General features: G+C 68.8%; 24 non-coding genes across 24 annotated transcripts in view; all 24 read left to right on the forward strand.

Annotated features, from left to right (window-relative positions):
- LOC141477777 (5S ribosomal RNA) overlaps positions 1-78 on the forward strand; it is a 119-nt gene extending 41 nt beyond the window's left edge. Inside the window, exon 1 of the ribosomal RNA XR_012463749.1 lies at positions 1-78. This exon is cut by the window's left edge and continues 41 nt beyond it. This is a non-coding gene — a ribosomal RNA (5S ribosomal RNA).
- A 186-nt stretch (positions 79-264) lies between these two features.
- Positions 265-383, forward strand: LOC141477778 (5S ribosomal RNA). The gene has a single exon (XR_012463750.1). It is a non-coding gene; the product is annotated as a 5S ribosomal RNA (ribosomal RNA).
- Positions 384-567: 184 nt separating this feature from the next.
- On the forward strand, positions 568-686 carry LOC141477779 (5S ribosomal RNA). Its single transcript, XR_012463751.1, has one exon. It is a non-coding gene; the product is annotated as a 5S ribosomal RNA (ribosomal RNA).
- A 184-nt stretch (positions 687-870) lies between these two features.
- Positions 871-989, forward strand: LOC141477781 (5S ribosomal RNA). The gene has a single exon (XR_012463753.1). It is a non-coding gene; the product is annotated as a 5S ribosomal RNA (ribosomal RNA).
- A 185-nt stretch (positions 990-1,174) lies between these two features.
- LOC141477782 (5S ribosomal RNA) lies at positions 1,175-1,293 on the forward strand. The gene has a single exon (XR_012463754.1). It is a non-coding gene; the product is annotated as a 5S ribosomal RNA (ribosomal RNA).
- A 186-nt stretch (positions 1,294-1,479) lies between these two features.
- Positions 1,480-1,598, forward strand: LOC141477783 (5S ribosomal RNA). Its single transcript, XR_012463755.1, has one exon. It is a non-coding gene; the product is annotated as a 5S ribosomal RNA (ribosomal RNA).
- Positions 1,599-1,782: 184 nt separating this feature from the next.
- LOC141477784 (5S ribosomal RNA) lies at positions 1,783-1,901 on the forward strand. Its single transcript, XR_012463756.1, has one exon. It is a non-coding gene; the product is annotated as a 5S ribosomal RNA (ribosomal RNA).
- A 184-nt stretch (positions 1,902-2,085) lies between these two features.
- LOC141477785 (5S ribosomal RNA) lies at positions 2,086-2,204 on the forward strand. Its single transcript, XR_012463757.1, has one exon. It is a non-coding gene; the product is annotated as a 5S ribosomal RNA (ribosomal RNA).
- A 183-nt stretch (positions 2,205-2,387) lies between these two features.
- LOC141477804 (5S ribosomal RNA) lies at positions 2,388-2,506 on the forward strand. Its single transcript, XR_012463776.1, has one exon. It is a non-coding gene; the product is annotated as a 5S ribosomal RNA (ribosomal RNA).
- A 184-nt stretch (positions 2,507-2,690) lies between these two features.
- LOC141477799 (5S ribosomal RNA) lies at positions 2,691-2,809 on the forward strand. Its single transcript, XR_012463770.1, has one exon. It is a non-coding gene; the product is annotated as a 5S ribosomal RNA (ribosomal RNA).
- A 184-nt stretch (positions 2,810-2,993) lies between these two features.
- On the forward strand, positions 2,994-3,112 carry LOC141477786 (5S ribosomal RNA). Its single transcript, XR_012463758.1, has one exon. It is a non-coding gene; the product is annotated as a 5S ribosomal RNA (ribosomal RNA).
- Positions 3,113-3,296: 184 nt separating this feature from the next.
- On the forward strand, positions 3,297-3,415 carry LOC141477787 (5S ribosomal RNA). Its single transcript, XR_012463759.1, has one exon. It is a non-coding gene; the product is annotated as a 5S ribosomal RNA (ribosomal RNA).
- Positions 3,416-3,587: 172 nt separating this feature from the next.
- On the forward strand, positions 3,588-3,706 carry LOC141477788 (5S ribosomal RNA). Its single transcript, XR_012463760.1, has one exon. It is a non-coding gene; the product is annotated as a 5S ribosomal RNA (ribosomal RNA).
- Positions 3,707-3,890: 184 nt separating this feature from the next.
- Positions 3,891-4,010, forward strand: LOC141477805 (5S ribosomal RNA). The gene has a single exon (XR_012463778.1). It is a non-coding gene; the product is annotated as a 5S ribosomal RNA (ribosomal RNA).
- Positions 4,011-4,195: 185 nt separating this feature from the next.
- Positions 4,196-4,314, forward strand: LOC141477789 (5S ribosomal RNA). The gene has a single exon (XR_012463761.1). It is a non-coding gene; the product is annotated as a 5S ribosomal RNA (ribosomal RNA).
- A 184-nt stretch (positions 4,315-4,498) lies between these two features.
- Positions 4,499-4,617, forward strand: LOC141477790 (5S ribosomal RNA). The gene has a single exon (XR_012463762.1). It is a non-coding gene; the product is annotated as a 5S ribosomal RNA (ribosomal RNA).
- Positions 4,618-4,802: 185 nt separating this feature from the next.
- On the forward strand, positions 4,803-4,921 carry LOC141477792 (5S ribosomal RNA). Its single transcript, XR_012463764.1, has one exon. It is a non-coding gene; the product is annotated as a 5S ribosomal RNA (ribosomal RNA).
- A 184-nt stretch (positions 4,922-5,105) lies between these two features.
- Positions 5,106-5,224, forward strand: LOC141477793 (5S ribosomal RNA). Its single transcript, XR_012463765.1, has one exon. It is a non-coding gene; the product is annotated as a 5S ribosomal RNA (ribosomal RNA).
- Positions 5,225-5,407: 183 nt separating this feature from the next.
- Positions 5,408-5,526, forward strand: LOC141477808 (5S ribosomal RNA). Its single transcript, XR_012463781.1, has one exon. It is a non-coding gene; the product is annotated as a 5S ribosomal RNA (ribosomal RNA).
- A 186-nt stretch (positions 5,527-5,712) lies between these two features.
- LOC141477794 (5S ribosomal RNA) lies at positions 5,713-5,831 on the forward strand. Its single transcript, XR_012463766.1, has one exon. It is a non-coding gene; the product is annotated as a 5S ribosomal RNA (ribosomal RNA).
- Positions 5,832-6,015: 184 nt separating this feature from the next.
- On the forward strand, positions 6,016-6,134 carry LOC141477796 (5S ribosomal RNA). Its single transcript, XR_012463767.1, has one exon. It is a non-coding gene; the product is annotated as a 5S ribosomal RNA (ribosomal RNA).
- Positions 6,135-6,318: 184 nt separating this feature from the next.
- Positions 6,319-6,438, forward strand: LOC141477806 (5S ribosomal RNA). The gene has a single exon (XR_012463779.1). It is a non-coding gene; the product is annotated as a 5S ribosomal RNA (ribosomal RNA).
- A 188-nt stretch (positions 6,439-6,626) lies between these two features.
- On the forward strand, positions 6,627-6,745 carry LOC141477800 (5S ribosomal RNA). Its single transcript, XR_012463772.1, has one exon. It is a non-coding gene; the product is annotated as a 5S ribosomal RNA (ribosomal RNA).
- A 184-nt stretch (positions 6,746-6,929) lies between these two features.
- LOC141477797 (5S ribosomal RNA) lies at positions 6,930-7,048 on the forward strand. The gene has a single exon (XR_012463768.1). It is a non-coding gene; the product is annotated as a 5S ribosomal RNA (ribosomal RNA).
- The last annotated feature ends 191 nt before the right edge of the window (positions 7,049-7,239 follow it).

Below are 7,239 nucleotides of genomic sequence, written 5' to 3' on the forward strand. Positions count from 1 at the left end.
ATCTCGGAAGCTAAGCAGGGTCGGGCCCGGTTAGTACTTGGATGGGAGACCGCCTGGGAATACCGGGTGCTGTAGGCTTTTGCCCGTCGGGGGGGTGGAGGGGCTGAGCATGGTTTTGGTGGGGTGGGTGTGTTGGGAGGGGGGGCGGTGGTGCGGGGCAGGGGGGGTGTTTGTTGGCGGGTGGGGGTGGGGGCTGTGGGGCCGTGTCGGGGGGCGGGAGGGGGGTGTCGGGGGCAGGAGAGGGCTGCTGTGGGGCAAAGGGGCGCCTACGGCCATACCACCCTGAGAACGCCCGATCTCGTCCGATCTCGGAAGCTAAGCAGGGTCGGGCCCGGTTAGTACTTGGATGGGAGACCGCCTGGGAATACCGGGTGCTGTAGGCTTTTGCCCGTCGGGGGGGTGGAGGGCTGAGCATGGTTTTGGTGGGGTGGGTGTGTTGAGAGGGGGGCGGTGGTGCGGGGCAGGGGGGGTGTTTGTTGGCGGGTGGGGGTGGGGGCTGTGGGGCCGTGTCGGGGGGCGGGAGGGGGGTGTCGGGGGCAGGAGAGGGCTGCTGTGGGGCAAAGGGGTGCCTACGGCCATACCACCCTGAGAACGCCCGATCTCGTCCGATCTCGGAAGCTAAGCAGGGTCGGGCCCGGTTAGTACTTGGATGGGAGACCGCCTGGGAATACCGGGTGCTGTAGGCTTTTGCCCGTCGGGGGGGTGGAGGGCTGAGCATGGTTTTGGTGGGGTGGGTGTGTTGGGAGGGGGGCGGTGGTGCGGGGCAGGGGGGGTGTTTGTTGGCGGGTGGGGGTGGGGGCTGTGGGGCCGTGTCGGGGGGCGGGAGGGGGGTGTCGGGGGCAGGAGAGGGCTGCTGTGGGGCAAAGGGGCGCCTACGGCCATACCACCCTGAGAACGCCCGATCTCGTCCGATCTCGGAAGCTAAGCAGGGTCGGGCCCGGTTAGTACTTGGATGGGAGACCGCCTGGGAATACCGGGTGCTGTAGGCTTTTGCCCGTCGGGGGGGTGGAGGGCTGAGCATGGTTTTGGTGGGGTGGGTGTGTTGAGAGGGGGGCGGTGGTGCAGGGCAGGGGGGGTGTTTGTTGGCGGGTGGGGGGTGGGGGCTGTGGGGCCGTGTCGGGGTGCGGGAGGGGGGTGTCGGGGGCAGGAGAGGGCTGCTGTGGGGCAAAGGGGTGCCTACGGCCATACCACCCTGAGAACGCCCGATCTCGTCCGATCTCGGAAGCTAAGCAGGGTCGGGCCCGGTTAGTACTTGGATGGGAGACCGCCTGGGAATACCGGGTGCTGTAGGCTTTTGCCCGTCGGGGGGGTGGAGGGCTGAGCATGGTTTTGGTGGGGTGGGTGTGTTGGGAGGGGGGCGGTGGTGCGGGGCAGGGGGGGTGTTTGTTGGCGGGTGGGGGGTGGGGGCTGTGGGGCCGTGTCGGGGTGCGGGAGGGGGGGTGTCGGGGGCAGGAGAGGGCTGCTGTGGGGCAAAGGGGTGCCTACGGCCATACCACCCTGAGAACGCCCGATCTCGTCCGATCTCGGAAGCTAAGCAGGGTCGGGCCCGGTTAGTACTTGGATGGGAGACCGCCTGGGAATACCGGGTGCTGTAGGCTTTTGCCCGTCGGGGGGGTGGAGGGCTGAGCATGGTTTTGGTGGGGTGGGTGTGTTGGGAGGGGGGCGGTGGTGCGGGGCAGGGGGGGTGTTTGTTGGCGGGTGGGGGTGGGGGCTGTGGGGCCGTGTCGGGGGGCGGGAGGGGGGTGTCGGGGGCAGGAGAGGGCTGCTGTGGGGCAAAGGGGTGCCTACGGCCATACCACCCTGAGAACGCCCGATCTCGTCCGATCTCGGAAGCTAAGCAGGGTCGGGCCCGGTTAGTACTTGGATGGGAGACCGCCTGGGAATACCGGGTGCTGTAGGCTTTTGCCCGTCGGGGGGGTGGAGGGCTGAGCATGGTTTTGGTGGGGTGGGTGTGTTGGGAGGGGGGCGGTGGTGCGGGGCAGGGGGGGTGTTTGTTGGCGGGTGGGGGTGGGGGCTGTGGGGCCGTGTCGGGGTGCGGGAGGGGGGTGTCGGGGGCAGGAGAGGGCTGCTGTGGGGCAAAGGGGTGCCTACGGCCATACCACCCTGAGAACGCCCGATCTCGTCCGATCTCGGAAGCTAAGCAGGGTCGGGCCCGGTTAGTACTTGGATGGGAGACCGCCTGGGAATACCGGGTGCTGTAGGCTTTTGCCCGTCGGGGGGGTGGAGGGCTGAGCATGGTTTTGGTGGGGTGGGTGTGTTGGGAGGGGGGCGGTGGTGCGGGGCAGGGGGGTGTTTGTTGGCGGGTGGGGGTGGGGGCTGTGGGGCCGTGTCGGGGGGCGGGAGGGGGGTGTCGGGGGCAGGAGAGGGCTGCTGTGGGGCAAAGGGGTGCCTACGGCCATACCACCCTGAGAACGCCCGATCTTGTCCGATCTCGGAAGCTAAGCAGGGTCGGGCCCGGTTAGTACTTGGATGGGAGACCGCCTGGGAATACCGGGTGCTGTAGGCTTTTGCCCGTCGGGGGGGTGGAGGGCTGAGCATGGTTTTGGTGGGGTGGGTGTGTTGGGAGGGGGGCGGTGGTGCGGGGCAGGGGGGGTGTTTGTTGGCGGGTGGGGGTGGGGGCTGTGGGGCCGTGTCGGGGGGCGGGAGGGGGGTGTCGGGGGCAGGAGAGGGCTGCTGTGGGGCAAAGGGGTGCCTATGGCCATACCACCCTGAGAACGCCCGATCTCGTCCGATCTCGGAAGCTAAGCAGGGTCGGGCCCGGTTAGTACTTGGATGGGAGACCGCCTGGGAATACCGGGTGCTGTAGGCTTTTGCCCGTCGGGGGGGTGGAGGGCTGAGCATGGTTTTGGTGGGGTGGGTGTGTTGGGAGGGGGGCGGTGGTGCGTGGCAGGGGGGGTGTTTGTTGGCGGGTGGGGGTGGGGGCTGTGGGGCCATGTCGGGGGGCGGGAGGGGGGTGTCGGGGGCAGGAGAGGGCTGCTGTGGGGCAAAGGGGTGCCTACGGCCATACCACCCTGAGAACGCCCGATCTCGTCCGATCTCGGAAGCTAAGCAGGGTCGGGCCCGGTTAGTACTTGGATGGGAGACCGCCTGGGAATACCGGGTGCTGTAGGCTTTTGCCCGTCGGGGGGGTGGAGGGCTGAGCATGGTTTTGGTGGGGTGGGTGTGTTGGGAGGGGGGCGGTGGTGCGGGGCAGGGGGGGTGTTTGTTGGCGGGTGGGGGTGGGGGCTGTGGGGCCGTGTCGGGGTGCGGGAGGGGGGTGTCGGGGGCAGGAGAGGGCTGCTGTGGGGCAAAGGGGTGCCTACGGCCATACCACCCTGAGAACGCCCGATCTCGTCCGATCTCGGAAGCTAAGCAGGGTCGGGCCCGGTTAGTACTTGGATGGGAGACCGCCTGGGAATACCGGGTGCTGTAGGCTTTTGCCCGTCGGGGGGGTGGAGGGCTGAGCATGGTTTTGGTGGGGTGGGTGTGTTGGGAGGGGGGCGGTGGTGCGGGGCAGGGGGGGTGTTTGTTGGCGGGTGGGGGGGCCGTGTCGGGGGGCGGGAGGGGGGTGTCGGGGGCAGGAGAGGGCTGCTGTGGGGCAAAGGGGTGCCTACGGCCATACCACCCTGAGAACGCCCGATCTCGTCCGATCTCGGAAGCTAAGCAGGGTCGGGCCCGGTTAGTACTTGGATGGGAGACCGCCTGGGAATACCGGGTGCTGTAGGCTTTTGCCCGTCGGGGGGGTGGAGGGCTGAGCATGGTTTTGGTGGGGTGGGTGTGTTGGGAGGGGGGCGGTGGTGCGGGGCAGGGGGGGTGTTTGTTGGCGGGTGGGGGTGGGGGCTGTGGGGCCGTGTCGGGGGGCGGGAGGGGGGTGTCGGGGGCAGGAGAGGGCTGCTGTGGGGCAAAGGGGTGCCTACGGCCATACCACCCTGAGAACGCCCCGATCTCGTCCGATCTCGGAAGCTAAGCAGGGTCGGGCCCGGTTAGTACTTGGATGGGAGACCGCCTGGGAATACCGGGTGCTGTAGGCTTTTGCCCGTCGGGCGGGGTGGAGGGCTGAGCATGGTTTTGGTGGGGTGGGTGTGTTGGGAGGGGGGCGGTGGTGCGGGGCAGGGGGGGTGTTTGTTGGCGGGTGGGGGTGGGGGCTGTGGGGCCGTGTCGGGGTGCGGGAGGGGGGTGTCGGGGGCAGGAGAGGGCTGCTGTGGGGCAAAGGGGTGCCTACGGCCATACCACCCTGAGAACGCCCGATCTCGTCCGATCTCGGAAGCTAAGCAGGGTCGGGCCCGGTTAGTACTTGGATGGGAGACCGCCTGGGAATACCGGGTGCTGTAGGCTTTTGCCCGTCGGGGGGGTGGAGGGCTGAGCATGGTTTTGGTGGGGTGGGTGTGTTGGGAGGGGGGCGGTGGTGCGGGGCAGGGGGGGTGTTTGTTGGCGGGTGGGGGTGGGGGCTGTGGGGCCGTGTCGGGGTGCGGGAGGGGGGTGTCGGGGGCAGGAGAGGGCTGCTGTGGGGCAAAGGGGCGCCTACGGCCATACCACCCTGAGAACGCCCGATCTCGTCCGATCTCGGAAGCTAAGCAGGGTCGGGCCCGGTTAGTACTTGGATGGGAGACCGCCTGGGAATACCGGGTGCTGTAGGCTTTTGCCCGTCGGGGGGGTGGAGGGCTGAGCATGGTTTTGGTGGGGTGGGTGTGTTGAGAGGGGGGCGGTGGTGCGGGGCAGGGGGGGTGTTTGTTGGCGGGTGGGGGGTGGGGGCTGTGGGGCCATGTCGGGGGGCGGGAGGGGGGTGTCGGGGGCAGGAGAGGGCTGCTGTGGGGCAAAGGGGTGCCTACGGCCATACCACCCTGAGAACGCCCGATCTCGTCCGATCTCGGAAGCTAAGCAGGGTCGGGCCCGGTTAGTACTTGGATGGGAGACCGCCTGGGAATACCGGGTGCTGTAGGCTTTTGCCCGTCGGGGGGGTGGAGGGCTGAGCATGGTTTTGGTGGGGTGGGTGTGTTGGGAGGGGGGCGGTGGTGCGGGGCAGGGGGGGTGTTTGTTGGCGGGTGGGGGTGGGGGCTGTGGGGCCGTGTCGGGGTGCGGGAGGGGGGTGTCGGGGGCAGGAGAGGGCTGCTGTGGGGCAAAGGGGTGCCTACGGCCATACCACCCTGAGAACGCCCGATCTCGTCCGATCTCGGAAGCTAAGCAGGGTCGGGCCCGGTTAGTACTTGGATGGGAGACCGCCTGGGAATACCGGGTGCTGTAGGCTTTTGCCCGTCGGGGGGGTGGAGGGCTGAGCATGGTTTTGGTGGGGTGGGTGTGTTGGGAGGGGGGCGGTGGTGCGGGGCAGGGGGGGTGTTTGTTGGCGGGTGGGGGTGGGGGCTGTGGGGCCGTGTCGGGGGGCGGAGGGGGGTGTCGGGGGCAGGAGAGGGCTGCTGTGGGGCAAAGGGGTGCCTACGGCCATACCACCCTGAGAACGCCCGATCTCGTCCGATCTCGAAGCTAAGCAGGGTCGGGCCCCGGTTAGTACTTGGATGGGAGACCGCCTGGGAATACCGGGTGCTGTAGGCTTTTGCCCGTCGGGGGGGTGGAGGGCTGAGCATGGTTTTGGTGGGGTGGGTGTGTTGGGAGGGGGGGCGGTGGTGCGGGGCAGGGGGGGTGTTTGTTGGCGGGTGGGGGTGGGGGCTGTGGGGCCGTGTCGGGGGGCGGGGAGGGGGGTGTCGGGGGCAGGAGAGGGCTGCTGTGGGGCAAAGGGGTGCCTACGGCCATACCACCCTGAGAACGCCCGATCTCGTCCGATCTCGGAAGCTAAGCAGGGTCGGGCCCGGTTAGTACTTGGATGGGAGACCGCCTGGGAATACCGGGTGCTGTAGGCTTTTGCCCGTCGGGGGGGTGGAGGGCTGAGCATGGTTTTGGTGGGGTGGGTGTGTTGGGAGGGGGGCGGTGGTGCGGGGCAGGGGGGGTGTTTGTTGGCGGGTGGGGGTGGGGGCTGTGGGGCCGTGTCGGGGGGCGGGAGGGGGGTGTCGGGGGCAGGAGAGGGCTGCTGTGGGGCAAAGGGGCGCCTACGGCCATACCACCCTGAGAACGCCCGATCTCGTCCGATCTCGGAAGCTAAGCAGGGTCGGGCCCGGTTAGTACTTGGATGGGAGACCGCCTGGGAATACCGGGTGCTGTAGGCTTTTGCCCGTCGGGGGGGTGGAGGGCTGAGCATGGTTTTGGTGGGGTGGGTGTGTTGGGAGGGGGGCGGTGGTGCGGGGCAGGGGGGGGTGTTTGTTGGCGGGTGGGGGTGGGGGCTGTGGGGCCGTGTCGGGTGCGGGAGGGGGGTGTCGGGGGCAGGAGAGGGCTGCTGTGGGGCAAAGGGGCGCCTACGGCCATACCACCCTGAGAACGCCCGATCTCGTCCGATCTCGGAAGCTAAGCAGGGGTCGGGCCCGGTTAGTACTTGGATGGGAGACCGCCTGGGAATACCGGGTGCTGTAGGCCTTTTGCCCGTCGGGGGGGTGGAGGGGCTGAGCATGGTTTTGGTGGGGTGGGTGTGTTGGGAGGGGGGGGCGGTGGTGCGGGGCAGGGGGGGTGTTTGTTGGCGGGTGGGGGTGGGGGCTGTGGGGCCGTGTCGGGGGGCGGGAGGGGGGTGTCGGGGGCAGGAGAGGGCTGCTGTGGGGCAAAGGGGTGCCTATGGCCATACCACCCTGAGAACGCCCGATCTCGTCCGATCTCGGAAGCTAAGCAGGGTCGGGCCCGGTTAGTACTTGGATGGGAGACCGCCTGGGAATACCGGGTGCTGTAGGCTTTTGCCCGTCGGGGGGGTGGAGGGCTGAGCATGGTTTTGGTGGGGTGGGTGTGTTGAGAGGGGGGCGGTGGTGCGGGGCAGGGGGGGTGTTTGTTGGCGGGTGGGGGTGGGGGCTGTGGGGCCGTGTCGGGGGGCGGGAGGGGGGTGTCGGGGGCAGGAGAGGGCTGCTGTGGGGCAAAGGGGCGCCTACGGCCATACCACCCTGAGAACGCCCGATCTCGTCCGATCTCGGAAGCTAAGCAGGGTCGGGCCCGGTTAGTACTTGGATGGGAGACCGCCTGGGAATACCGGGTGCTGTAGGCTTTTGCCCGTCGGGGGGGTGGAGGGCTGAGCATGGTTTTGGTGGGGTGGGTGTGTTGGGAGGGGGGCGGTGGTGCGGGGCAGGGGGGGTGTTTGTTGGCGGGTGGGGGTGGGGGCTGTGGGGCCGTGTCGGGGTGCGGGAGGGGGGTGTCGGGGGCAGGAGAGGGCTGCTGTGGGGCAAAGGGGTGCCTATG

This window comes from Numenius arquata, unplaced genomic scaffold (genome assembly GCF_964106895.1).
Source record: "Numenius arquata unplaced genomic scaffold, bNumArq3.hap1.1 HAP1_SCAFFOLD_1701, whole genome shotgun sequence".
NCBI classification, from domain to species: Eukaryota; Metazoa; Chordata; class Aves; order Charadriiformes; family Scolopacidae; genus Numenius; species Numenius arquata.